General features: G+C 33.9%; 1 pseudogene; it reads right to left on the reverse strand.

Moving 5' to 3' along the window:
- Positions 1 to 6,032: 6,032 nt before the first annotated feature.
- LOC133248689 (uncharacterized) overlaps positions 6,033 to 13,730 on the reverse strand; it is a 34,011-nt pseudogene continuing 26,313 nt past the window's right edge.

Below are 13,730 nucleotides of genomic sequence, written 5' to 3' on the forward strand. Positions count from 1 at the left end.
ACAAGAGACCCAGTGAAGACATAGTGACATGTGCAGACTGAAGTGAATGGTAGAAAAAGATGTTCCTTGCAAATGGAAATCAAAAGAAAGTTGGAGTAGCAATACTCATAACATAAAAAAATAGACTTTAAAATAAAGACTGCTCTAAGGGACAAGAAAGAACACTACATAGTGATCAAGGGATCAGTGCAAGAAGAAAACATAACAATTATAAATATTTATGCACCCAACATAGGAACAATTCAATACATAAGGCAAAATGCTAACAGCCATAAAAGGGGAAATCAACAGAAGCACAATAATAGTGGGGAACTTTAACACCCCACTTATACCAATAGAGAGATCATCCAGACAGAAAATTAATAAGGAAACACAAGCCTTAAATGACATATTAAACCAGAGAGAATTAATTGATATTTATAGAACATTCTATCCAAAGGTAGCAGATTACACTTTCTTCTTAAGTGCACATGGAATATTCTCCAGGATAGACCACATCTTGAGTCACAAATCAAGCTTTGGTAAATTTAAGAAAATTGAAATCACATCGAGCATCTTTTCTGAACCACAATGCTATGAGATTAGAAATAAATTATGATAAAAAATTATAAAAAACACAAACACATGGAGGCTATCTGGATGTGAGAGTTGGACTATAATGAAAGCTGAGCACCGAAGAATTGATACTTTTGAACTGTGGTGTTGAAGAAGAACTCTTGAGAGTCCCCTGGACTGCAAGGAGATCCAACCAGTCCATCCTGAAGGAGTATCAGTCCTGGGTATTCATTGGAAGGACTGATGTTGAAGCTGAAACTCTAATACTTTGGCCACATGATGTGAAGAGCTGACTTATCTGAAAAAACCCTGATGCTGGGAGAGATTGAAGGCAGGAGAACGGGACAACAGAGGATAAGATGGTTGGATGGCATCACTGACTCGATGGACATGAGTTTGGGTAAACTCCAGGAGCTGGTGATGGACTGGGAGGCCTGGCATGCTGCAGTTCATGGGGTCGCAAAGAGTCAGACACAACTGAGCGACTGAACTGAACTGAACTGAAACAACAGGATACTAAATAACCAATGAATCACTAAAGACATCAAAGAGGAAATTAAAAATACCTAGATAAATGACAATGAATGCAGTAGTCTAAAACCTATGTGATGCAACCAAAGCAGTTCTAAGAGGAAAGTTTATAGCAATATAATCTCACCTCAAAAAACAAGAAAAATCTCAAATAAAAAACCTAACCTTATGTCAAAAGTAACTAGAGAAAAAAGAAAAAACAAAACCCAAAGCTAGTAGAAGGAAAGAAACTGCTTTCCTTAAGTAATTGCTAGTTTTTATAAACTATACACAAATTTTATTTTATTTGTGATTACCCTCAGTAAATTTTTTGGTTTTGTTTATGCTTTGCTATGTTCTTTTTTATGATTTTTAATAAATATATATAAAATTTACCATCTCAACTACTTAGAAGGTACAATTCAGTGGTATTAAGTACATTCCTTTCATTGTGTATTTCTCCTAATACAATAACACATGTATCTAAGCCTGATATTATAAAATCTAGTAATTACTATTTATTTTAAATTATAAAGTACTTTCTAGTTGTTATCTAAACTTGCCATTTATTCTAAAATTAAATTAGCAAAAGTAGAAAAGTTAGGCCCAAGTATAACAACCAATCATAATAGTTAGGCTACAATTTTCCAGAAATTTTCTATATAAATATATTCATATTAATTAATATATTTCAAAATGTGAAACTGTCTTTATGAGTTGTTTTCTGAAATATTCTATATTTAAAAATTTAAAATAATCTTTTGATCTCAATAGTCATAAATTAAAATAATCATTTGGGGAATTATGTAATGTTTCCTTTAGAGCATTCCATTATAGTTTGAAATCAAGTCTAACAATTGAAACTTCATGACTCCTAAAAAATTTTCTTCCATTAAAAAGTGACTACCTCATGCTGATATGGTATTATATAATTTTGCAAAATTTAGAAAATGAATTTATATAGTTTCTTTCAAAGTAAACTATAAGCTGTGATGCAAAATGCAGTTTTTACAAATATCTTTGTCTATTTACTATATTCCCTAGAAATAAGCATTATTGTTATTCCTTTTGCATATACTCACAACTTACTCTTATGTGTTGCAAATATTTTCCCCACTATTTTATTCATCTTTAATTTAATGGATTTTTTTTTTTTGAAATAGAATCTCATGTTAGAGGTCAGAAAAATTTATATGTTTCTGATTAATTCATTTTTTCTATATATTCCTCACACTTTGTAGTTTTGAAATGAGATGCTCTTATATTTTTCAAATTATTTTTGTTTAATAATAAAGTTAAATATTTTAGTTTTGACTCTCATAGTTTTCTTTCAAACTTGCTTGTTCTGTTCGATATCTTCTGAGGAGGATTTACCTATGGTTTTGTATTATGTGTGGTTACTCTGAATATATATTTTGTTTATACTATCTCATTTTATTTTTTAAAACTTTGATAAAAATATATAAAATTTACCATCTCAGCTCCTTTAAGGGTACAGTTCAGCTTTCCTTGTAAACTTCCCTGGTAAACCTGGTAAAAAAAAATGGTAAATAATCTGGTGGTAAAGAATCTGCCTGCAACGCAGGAATCCCTGGGTCTCTCTCTATGGAAGATCCCCTGGAGAAGGGAATGGCAACCCATTCCAGTATTCTTGCCTGGGGAATCCCATGGACAGAGGAGCCTGGTGTGCTACAGTCCATGTGGTCACAAAGAGTTGGACGACAACTGAGTGACTAACACTCACTTTTCGTCAGTATTAAGAACATTTCTTTTCTGTGCTTTCCCTTAATATTCTAACATTCACAATCGGTGTTGTGTTTATCTTGTAATACCCGGGAATAGTTGATATCTAGACCATACTTCCTAACAATGCTAGTAACTCAGCCTGATTTTTGTCTTTCTTTTTCTTGTTTTGTACTAGTTCCCAGGATACTCTTGACTAGTATCTTATGCTGAATGGCAATACTTATCTTTTATTATCAACATTAGATCAGATTCAAGTACTGTTACTGATTTATTACACCCCACTACTGTTACTCTGCAGGTATTTTCCTCTCTAGGTTAATGCATTTTTCTTTCTTGCTAGGTTATACCATTTAGGATTTCTATTAGTTATAGTAAAAGCTAAAATTTTGAGTCCTTTTATTTCCTAAATTGTATTGATTTAGTCTCATACTTAAATGGTTCCTATCTCATATACATAATTTCTAACCTAGAGGGGGAGGATGGGGAGGGAGGTGGGAGGGAGGTTAAAAAGGGAGGGGATATATGAGTACCTATGGCTGATTCATGTTGGGGTTTGACAGAAAACAGAAAAATTCTGTAAAGCAATTATCCTTTAATAAAAAATAAATTAATTAAAAAAGAAATAGTTTTCTGAGACCAACTTCATCTTCTTATATGAAGAATTCCAGCAATATGTTGATATTAATACAATACAGTACATTGATAGGCTATCATTCTTAAGCACTGCTTGGAGTTTTATACTATTCTTTTCTAAATTAAGTCTTATTGGAGTGTAGTAGCTTTACAATGCTGTTAGTTTCTACTGTACAGCAAAATGAATCTGGTTTACCTATACATATAACCCCTCCCTTTTTTGAACTTCCTTCTCATTCAGCTCACCACAGTGTATTAAGTAGAGGTTTCTGTGCTATACAGTGGATTCTCATTAGTTATCTGTTTTATGCATTATATGTATATATGTTAATCTCAATCTCCCAATTCATCCTAATACTCTTTCCCCCCATAGTATCCATATGGTTGCTCTCTACATCTATGTCTCTATTTCTGCTTTGTAAATAAGTTCATCTGTGTGATATTTCTAGATTCCACATGTAAGTGATATTATATGATATTTGTTTTTCTTTTTATGACTTAACTTCACTCTGTATGACAGTCTCTATATCTATACATAATTCTACTAATGGCACTATTTTTTTCCTTTAGATAGGTGAATCATAGTCCATTGTATATATATAGCACGTCTTAATTATCCATTCTTATGTTGAAGGATATTTATATTCCTTCCATGTCCAAGGTGCTGTAAATGGTGCGGCAAAGAACATTCAGGTGCAATGCTCCAGTTCCAGCTCCCAGCCTCTGTGAGAGCTGGTGAACATTGATTCTAGTCTGGAGTATATAGGGTTGTGGCACCAATGTCTGTGTGGTTCTCACTCTATCCAGTCTGACACAGATCTGCTGTTTCACCCTCCTCTGACAGCCTCAAATGCTTCCTTTCTGTCTCAACCAAATTCTCCAACAGTGAGGGGCCTTCCTCAGATGTGGGAATCTTTCTCCTGGTTCAGCTCCCCCACCCCGGGGTGCAGGCCCAGTCCTTCTTTCCCTCCTTTTCCTTCTACCTTCTGTTATTTTATTCTACCTAGTTATTCTTGGATCCATACAGTCCTTTCCAATGACCAAGGTCTTCTGGTAGTGTTCAGCCAGTGTTGTGAGAGAATTGTTCCATCTGTGGATGTACTCCTGATGCATCCATGGAGAGAGATGCACTCCATGTCCATCCATTTCTCCACCATCTTGGAATGCTGAGAAATATTTTTCCTTATTCTCAGATACTCCTCTAAACCAATTCAAATTCCAAAGAAAAATCTAGGTAATTGCACTGTAAAAGAAAGCAAGAGAACTCAAAAGGCATGTAATTATATATATATTATATGGAGCCAATCTTCTGGCTTTTAGAGAAAATTCAATAACTTATCTCTTGCAGACTCTGTAAATTTGATCTCTAGAATTCATTTGATTTTTGCTTCAATAAGTTGCAAACATCACTTTTTTTCATTGTTATACCACTTTATTTTGTTTTTTTAATTTAATTTTATTATTATTATTATTATTATTATTTTTTACTTTACAATATTGTATTGGTTTTGCCATACATCAATATGCATCTGCCATGGGTGTACACATCACTTTTTATCTTAGGGAATTTATACTATATTTTCTTTCCCACATTTCTTTTGTTCAAAGTATAGCAATACTGTACATAGAATCAACTTAATTAGCAGAAAGAAAAGACTAGTGACTCCACTGACCTTTCTGAGATTTAGTTTGTATCAGTAGCATGACCAGTAACAGTACCAAAGGCTCAGTTGGAAATAGAAACTAGAATAGAATAGTAAACTGCAATTTGACATTGTATAAAATAATAATTATTGAACTCAAATAAGGAATGTTTTAGATAGTGAAAGCAGCTTTATTCAAGCAGGAAAATTCTGTGGAAGACATAGACTGTACTTCGGTTTTGAAGTAAGACAATGCAGCAAATTCTTACATTATAATTCAACTCATAGGTATAGGTAGACAATATCTCTCAGAAACTCAAAATTTAGCAGTGTAATTAAAAATATTTTCATTTGGGGTCATATAAAATACGATGATTTTTCTTATTCATCACATAAAGAATAATCAAAATGTATTATCTTACTCTGTGAAAACATATTTTGTAAAATAATTATAAATTATATCTTACTTTATAATTTATACAATCTGTTCACACATTAAAAATTATGACACTTATGAAACTATATTCTCAGGAGCATAATACTATATCTATTATAATTGAACTATTTCTTAACTAAATAATTGATTTCATCATTTCTTTCAAGTAGTCAGTTTTGTTCTAAAACTATAAATACAGCTCCATACATTTTATTAACATGCCAAGTCCTGAAAATTTATCTAACACATAGCTCATAGAAAGCCTTATTGAAAACATTTGTTTCTTACAATGTGATCTGTGAAAAATATCACATTTAAAATACTGCATTCCTGAAATTGATAAACGAACAGATTTGTAGAGCAGAAATTCTAGCAGGAAATGATAGCTTGGAAGGAGGCCCTAAGTTGGCTGAAATTGCTATATAATCTAAAAATATAGACAGAATAAGACAAACTAGACCAAGATTAAAAGGAAAACATTTTTTTCCTTTATACATTTTAGAATTTTCTCATTTGTTTGAAGTTAACCAAACTATCTGGGCCATATTTTTAAAGGCATGTTTCACTAGCTGGTTTCTTAGGGTATAAATGAAGGGATTCAGCAAAGGGGCAACTGAGGTATTGAGCACAGCTACTCCTTTGTTTAAGGTCACTCTGTCATTGGCTGATGCTTTTATGTACATGAAGATGCAGCTTCCATAAGAAATGGAAACTACAATCATGTGGGACTAACAGGTAGAAAAGGCTTTGGTCCTTTGTTGGACAGAAAGGAATTTGAGAATTGTCTTGATGATATAAGCATAGGAGAGAATCACTAACATCAGTGTGGCCATCAGTGTCACCATAGCCAAGAGAAAAGACATGAGCTCTAGGAAATGTGTATCTGGACAAGAGATCTGTAGGATGGGAGAAGAATCACAAATAAAATGATCAATGACACTGGAATCACAGAATTCCAACTTGAGTCCTAAGATCACTGGAGGAAAGATCATCAGGAATCCAGTTGCCCAAGAGCTGAGTACAAGTTGGTGGCAAACACTATTGCTCATGAGAGTGGTGTAATGGAGGGGTTTACATATGGCCACATAATGGTCATTAAGACATAGCAGGTAGAATGTAAAATTCAGTGATTCCCAGAAAAAAACAAAACAAAACAAAAAACTGAGTCATACAACTCATATAGGAAATAGTTCTGTCCTTTGTGACAAGGCTCACCAAGAACCTTGGAATGCAAACAGTTGTGAATGAAATTTCTAAAGAGGAGAAATTGTGTAGAAAGAAATACATCGGTGTCTTAAGGTGGGAATCTAGCAGAGTGAGAAGGATAATGGTTAAGTTTCCTGTCACACTGAACACATATTTGAAAAAATAGAAAGAGAAAGACTACAATCTGGAATACAGGGTCATCTGTCAGACCCAAAAGAATGAACTCTGCATTGAGTGGTTCCCCATTTTTCTCATAGGGGTTTTATCAAACCTAGAGAAAAAGATCTTAAAAAAAATTAATAGGATTGGATGTGAGAGTCAATAAGAAAAAAAAAAAAGATGAGAGAGAAGCTAACATGAAATTTACGCCAACAATATGCTAAGCACCGTGTTTGGGAATGTACATAAATTTTCTTGTTAATATCTGCAAACCCCTCTATGAGTAGAGTATTACTATCCCCACTTTTTAGAGAAAGAAATTGAGGCTTAAAATTTTTTTCTGAGGTACATATCTATATCTCAGCTTTTTAATAGAAATATGTTGAATCTTTAGTGAAGATAAATATTATAAAGACACAACAGATAAAATCTTTCTGAATCCCTTGGGTGAGATCTAAGCATTTATATTTCTACAAAGTTTAAAGTTCATAGGCAATGAAGATGTACTGTGTTGGTAATTCAGTGGGATGTTGAACCCAAAGCCTTTTACATTCAACACCTTTGCTACTTTCAACTTTATCATAATGAATATCCACTACAAGGTCTTAGTCTTAAATGCATGAATAAATTTATAGTGTTTGTGAATTCACTTAAAATCTATGGAAATTATATATGAAGAGGGCATATATAGTTTTTTTTTTAAATCTTCTGCATGTCTTCTTAGCCTCCTTGTAGATAAGATGTACTACTTCCATACGAAGTTTACCATTTACATGGCTCCTAACAGATAAAATTACTGTAAAACTTTCAATTGATGGCAATAATGCTTTTTCTCAACATGTCCAAATAGTCAGCTTTCTTTTAAAATCTATCATATATTGTATCTAAAATTTCTTACCATTCTATGTTTCCTTTACTTTCTTTAGTTTCTATATCAGAATTTAAGTCTGTATAGTACAATTATGTGTTGCTTCCTTAATAGCTGTCTCTTAGGGTGATTTAAAAAGATAAACTCTGGTTCTTTGAGAGGATAAATAAAATTGACAAACCATTATCCAGACTCAACAAGAAACAAAGGGAGAAAAATCAATAAAAATAGAAATTAAAATGGAGAGATCACAACAGACAACAAAGGATCATAAGCGACTACTACCAGCAATTATATGCCAATAAAATGGACACCTTAGAAGACATGGACAAATTCTTAGAAAAATACAGCTTCCAAAACTGAACCAGGAAGAAATAGAAAATCTTAACATACCATCACAAGCATGGAAATTGAAACTGTAATCAGAAATCTTCCAGCAAACAAAAGCCCAGGTCCAGACGGCTTCTGAATTCTACCAAAAATTTAGAGAAGAACTGACACCAATCCTACTCAATCACTTCCAGAAAATATCAGAGGAAGGTAAACTTCCAAACTCATTCTATGAGGCCACCATCACCCTAATACCAAAACCTGACAAAGATGCCACAAAAAAAGAAAACTACAGGCCAATATCACTGATGAACATAGATGCAAAAATCCTTAACAAAATTCTAGCAATCAGAATCCAACAACACATTAGAAAGATTATACACCATGACCAAGTGGGCTTTATCCCAGGGATGCGAGGATTCTTCAATATCTGCAAATCAATGTAATACACTACATCAACAAACTGAAAAATAAAAGCCATATGATTATCTCAATAGATGCAGAGAAAGCCTTTGACAAAATTCAACATCCATTTATGATAAAAACTCTCTAGAAAGCAGGAATAGAAGGAACATACCTTATCATAATAAAAGCTATATATGACAAACCCACAGCAAACATTATCCTCAATGGTGAAAAGTTGAAAGCATTTCCCCTAAAGTCAGGAACAAGACAAAGGTGCCCACTTTCACCACTACTATTCAACATAGTTTTGGAAGCTTTGGCCACAGCGTTCAGAGCAGAAAAAGAAATAAAAGGAATCCAAACAGGAAAAGAAGTAAAACTCTCACTTTTTGCACAAGACATGATCCTTTACATAGAAAACCCTAAAGACTCCACCAGAAAATTACTAGAGCTAATTAATGAATATAGTAAAGTTGCAGGATATAAGATCAACACACAGAAATCCCTTGCATTCCTATACACTAATAATGAGAAAATAGAAAGAGAAATTAAGGAAACAATTCCATTCACCATCGCAAGGAAAAGAATAAAATACTTAGGAATATACCTACTTAAAGAAACAAAAGACCTATATATAGAAAATTATAAAACACTGGTGAAAGAAATCAAAGAGGACACTAATAGATGGAGAAATATACCATGTTCATTGATTGGAAGAATCAATATAGTGAAAATGAGTATGTTATCCAAAGCAATCTATAGATTCAATGCAATCCCTGTCAAGCTACCAACGGTATTTTTCACAAGCTAGGACAAATAATTTCACAATTTGTATGGAAATACAAAAAACCTCGAATAGTTAAAGCAATCTTGAGAAAGAAGAATGTTACTGGAGGAATCAACCTGCCTGACTTCAGGCTCTACTACAAAGCCACAGTCATCAAGACAGTTTGGTACTGGCAGAAAGACAGAAATATAGATCAATGGAACAAAATAGAAAGCCCAGAGATAAATCCACACACCTATGGACACCTTATCTTTGACAAAGGAGGCAAGGATATACAATGGAGAAAAGACAATCTCTTTAACAAGTGGTGCTGGGAAAACTGGTCAACCACTTGTAAAAGAATGAAACTAGAACACTTTCTAACACCATACACAAAAATAAACTCAAAATGGATTAAAGATCTAAGTGTAAGACCAGAAACCATAAAACTCCTAGAGGAGAACATAGGCAAAACACTCTCTGACATACATCACAGCAGGATCCTCTATGACCCACCTCCCAGAATATTGGAAATAAAAGGAAAAATAAACAAATGGGATCCAATTAAACTTAAAAGCTTCTGCACCACAAAGGAAACTCTAAGCAAGGTGAAAAGACAGCCTTCAGAATGGGAGAAAATAATAGTAAATGAAGCAAGTGACAAACAACTAATTTCAAAAATATACAAGCAACTCCTACAGCTCAACTCCAGAAAAATAAATGACCCAATCAAAACATGGGCCAAAGAACTAAATAGACATTTCTCCAAAGAAGACATACAGATGGCTAACAAACACATGAAAAGATGCTCAACATCACTCATTATCAGAGAAATGCAAATCAAAACCACTATGAGGTACCATTTCATGCCAGTCAGAATGGCTGTGATCCAAAAGTCTACAAGCAATAAATGCTGGAGATGGTGTGGAGAAAAGGGAACCCTCTTACACTGTTGGTGGGAATGCAAATGAGTACAGCCACTATGGAGAACAGTGTGGAGATTCCTTAAAAAACTGGAAATAAAACTCCCTTATGATCCAGCAATTGCACTGCTGGGCATACACACCAAGGAAACCAGAATTGAAAGAGACACCTGTACCCCAGTGCTCATCGCAGCACTGTTTATTATAGCCAGGACATGGAAGCAACCTAGAAGTCCATCAGCAGATGAGTGGATAAGAAAGCAGTGGTACATCTACACAATGGAGTATTACTCAGCCATTAAAAAGAATACATTTGAATCAGTTCTAATGAAGTGGATGAAACTAGAGCCTATTATACAGAGTGAAGTAAGCCAGAAAGAAAAACACCAATACAGTATACTAATGCATATATGTGGAATTTAGAAAGATGGTAATGATAACTCTGTATGCGAGACAGCAAAAGAGACACCGATGTATAGAACAGTCTTCTGGACTCTGTGGGAGAGGGAAAGGGTGGGATGATTTGGGAGAATGGCATTGAAACATGTATAATATATGTGAAATGAATTGCCAGTCTAGGTTCGATGCACGATACTGGATGCTTGGGGCTGGTGCACTGGGATGACCCAGAGGGATAGGATGGAGAGGGAGGTGGGAGGGGAGTTTAGGATGGGGAACACGTGTACCCCTGTGGCAGATTCATGTTGATATATGGCAAAACCAATACAATATTGTAAAGTAATTAGCCTCCAATTAAAATAAATAAATTTATATTAAAAAAAAAAAAGATAAATGGAGAAGGCAATGGCAACTCACTCCAGTACTCTTGCCTGGAAAATCCCATGGATGGGATTGTCTGGTAGGCTGCAGTCCATGGGGTCGAGAAGGGGTCAGACATGACTGAGCGACTTCACTTTCACTTTTCACTTTCAAGCATTGGAGAAGGAAATGGCAACCCACTCCGTTGTTCTTGCCTAGAGAACCCCAGGGACGGAGGAGTCTGGTGGGCTGCCGTCTATGGGGTCGCACAGAGTCGGACATGACTGAAGCGAATTCACAGCAGCAGAAGCAAAAGTTAAAATTTGATCTAATCCAGAGGGTTTGTGTGAATATCACAATAATTTCCAGAATTAAATGAGGAAAGATTTAGAGTAATTAATGATATCTTCTGTGTCAAATGCTGCTTAATATTATTGTCTGCTAAATGAAAATAATCTGTTCTTCTTCACATATATTCTCATTTAATAAGTATCTTAATAACTTCTATTTTTAATTAATGAATGGATGTATTTTTTTAAGAGGATATAATCATGCAGAAGAAATTGATAACTAAAATGTGGCCAAATTTTGATTAGAAGTGAGGATGTCTCTTTTTTGAGATCATTTTATTAGTCTTCTTTTCTCAACTTTTTCATTGTTAAGTTTATGCAGTTAATAAAAACCCCAATGGACAGATTTAAATCATTTTATGAATAGACACCATTTATATATATTATATTTCTATACAAAAAAGATGAAAAACAATTATCCAGAAACAAAAAAATCAAACTGCTTATAAATATCTGCCTTTGATTTCCAGAAAATTACCTTAATTCACAATTAAAACAAAAGATCCAACCTCTAAAGCACTTACCTTATTTCCTGCATTGTCCTGTATTTTTGCCTAAGATGTGAAAAGGGAGAGAAAATGGATTATCAATCTACTCAAAGTCTAAACAATATTATTTCATCAAGAAATTGAAAGAAAAATAGCTTTTAAGTTATAACTCAATGCCAAAATGTGGAATGTATTCTATGCTTCTGTAAAATTTCTGCTCCCACCTCACTCTTGTATGAAAATGTAAACTGAGGCCAACATTCTGGACTTGGGTAGTAGAAGCTACTTTATTTGATTTTAGCCAAAATAAGATAAATTCTCTAGAATTTACGTGAATAAGTCCAAATGATATCATATATATTATTAGTATAATACATTCTTATATTCCTTACATGTTGAAATAGAATTAGAAAAAATCCAGGCACTTTTGACAAAAGTGTTGGCATATCCTCCAAATAGGGAGATGTTTTATAGTTAATTTCACACACTAATTGAAGAGGCTTTCTTTTATAATTTATTTACTTACTTACACATTCAAGGGATTTACTGAGAAGGTAAAAGATGCAAAACTACACAAAGAAAAGTTACCCTTGGGACTAATGAACAGAACACACTAATTATATGCAATAAAACTGACTTGTATAGCATATTATCATACAATGTGAAGGGCGTATCACCTATAGAGAACTGAGATTATTAAACATCTCTAAGACAGCAAACAAGAACAACTGGTGGGTCAGGATCATAGTCATTATTCAGTGATTAGCTTTAGTATTTAAGGTTAAAGGTATACAAATTTTGTTAGTTTTACCACATTCACAAAATTTTTCATTCAGTCAATCCTTGTTGAGATGACCGAAAAGTTACTAATTTTATCATGAATTGTGGCATGCTCCAAGCTGATTAATTTGGGTATCAATGACCTTAGTATGTAAGACTCAACTTAAGTAGAGCAGTATTTAAGACTCTAAGAAACATGACTGAGTGAAAGGAGATATGAGGTTAAATGGTGATGTAAGAATTGTATCCAAGGAATGTAAAAACTATATGACACTTTTAGTGACTCAAGAAATTAAGGAAGAATCACATTCAGACATTAGTAACTTTATGGTATTTCTTCCAGGTGTGTTAAAATAAAAACGTTAAAGGTAACGGTATTCCTACCCTTGACTTACCATGTATGAGACAAAGAGAAACCCCATGAAGTGAAAAAAACCCAGCATTATCCCACTCACATACACTCAAAGAGAATGGCAAGGGTTGTATATCCCTATCTTGCCCCCTCTCTCCTCTCTTCCCCCTGGTAACCACTAGTTTGTTCTTTAATTGTGTAAGCCTGTTTCTGTTTTGTTATATTCGTTTCTTTCATTTTATAGGTTCCTTAAGAAAGTGATAGCATACAGTGTTTCTCTTTCTGTGGCTGACTTATTTCACTTAGTGTGATACCATCCCAGTCCATCCACCGTGAGATATTACCTCACACCTGTGTCAGAATGGCTATCATCAAAAAGACCATAAAAAAAAGTTGGGGGAATTAAGACAAAAGGGAACCCTAGTACACTGCTGCTGAGAATGTGAATTGGTGCAACCATTCTGGAAAATGGTTTTGTGGTTCCTCAAAAGACTAAAAATAGAACTGTCATATGATCAATCAGTTCCACTCCTGGGTATTTATCTGAAGCAAATGAAAACACTAATTTGAAAAGATACTTGCATGCCAATATTTATGGAACATTGTTCACAGCTGCCAAGATATAGATGCAACCTAAGTGTTAATCAACAGATGAAAAGATAAAGAAGGTGCTGTATATATATGCATACAATAGACTAGTATTTAGCCATAAAATAAAGAGATGTTACTTTTGAAATACTAGCATTTATATACAATTTAGAAAATGAAAAAAAGATATTATAATCCCTTTTCTCTGAACAAATTTTGATGTCCAAGAGGAA

The sequence above is a fragment of the Bos javanicus genome, chromosome 5, assembly GCF_032452875.1.
Source record: "Bos javanicus breed banteng chromosome 5, ARS-OSU_banteng_1.0, whole genome shotgun sequence".
NCBI lineage: Eukaryota > Metazoa > Chordata > Mammalia > Artiodactyla > Bovidae > Bos > Bos javanicus.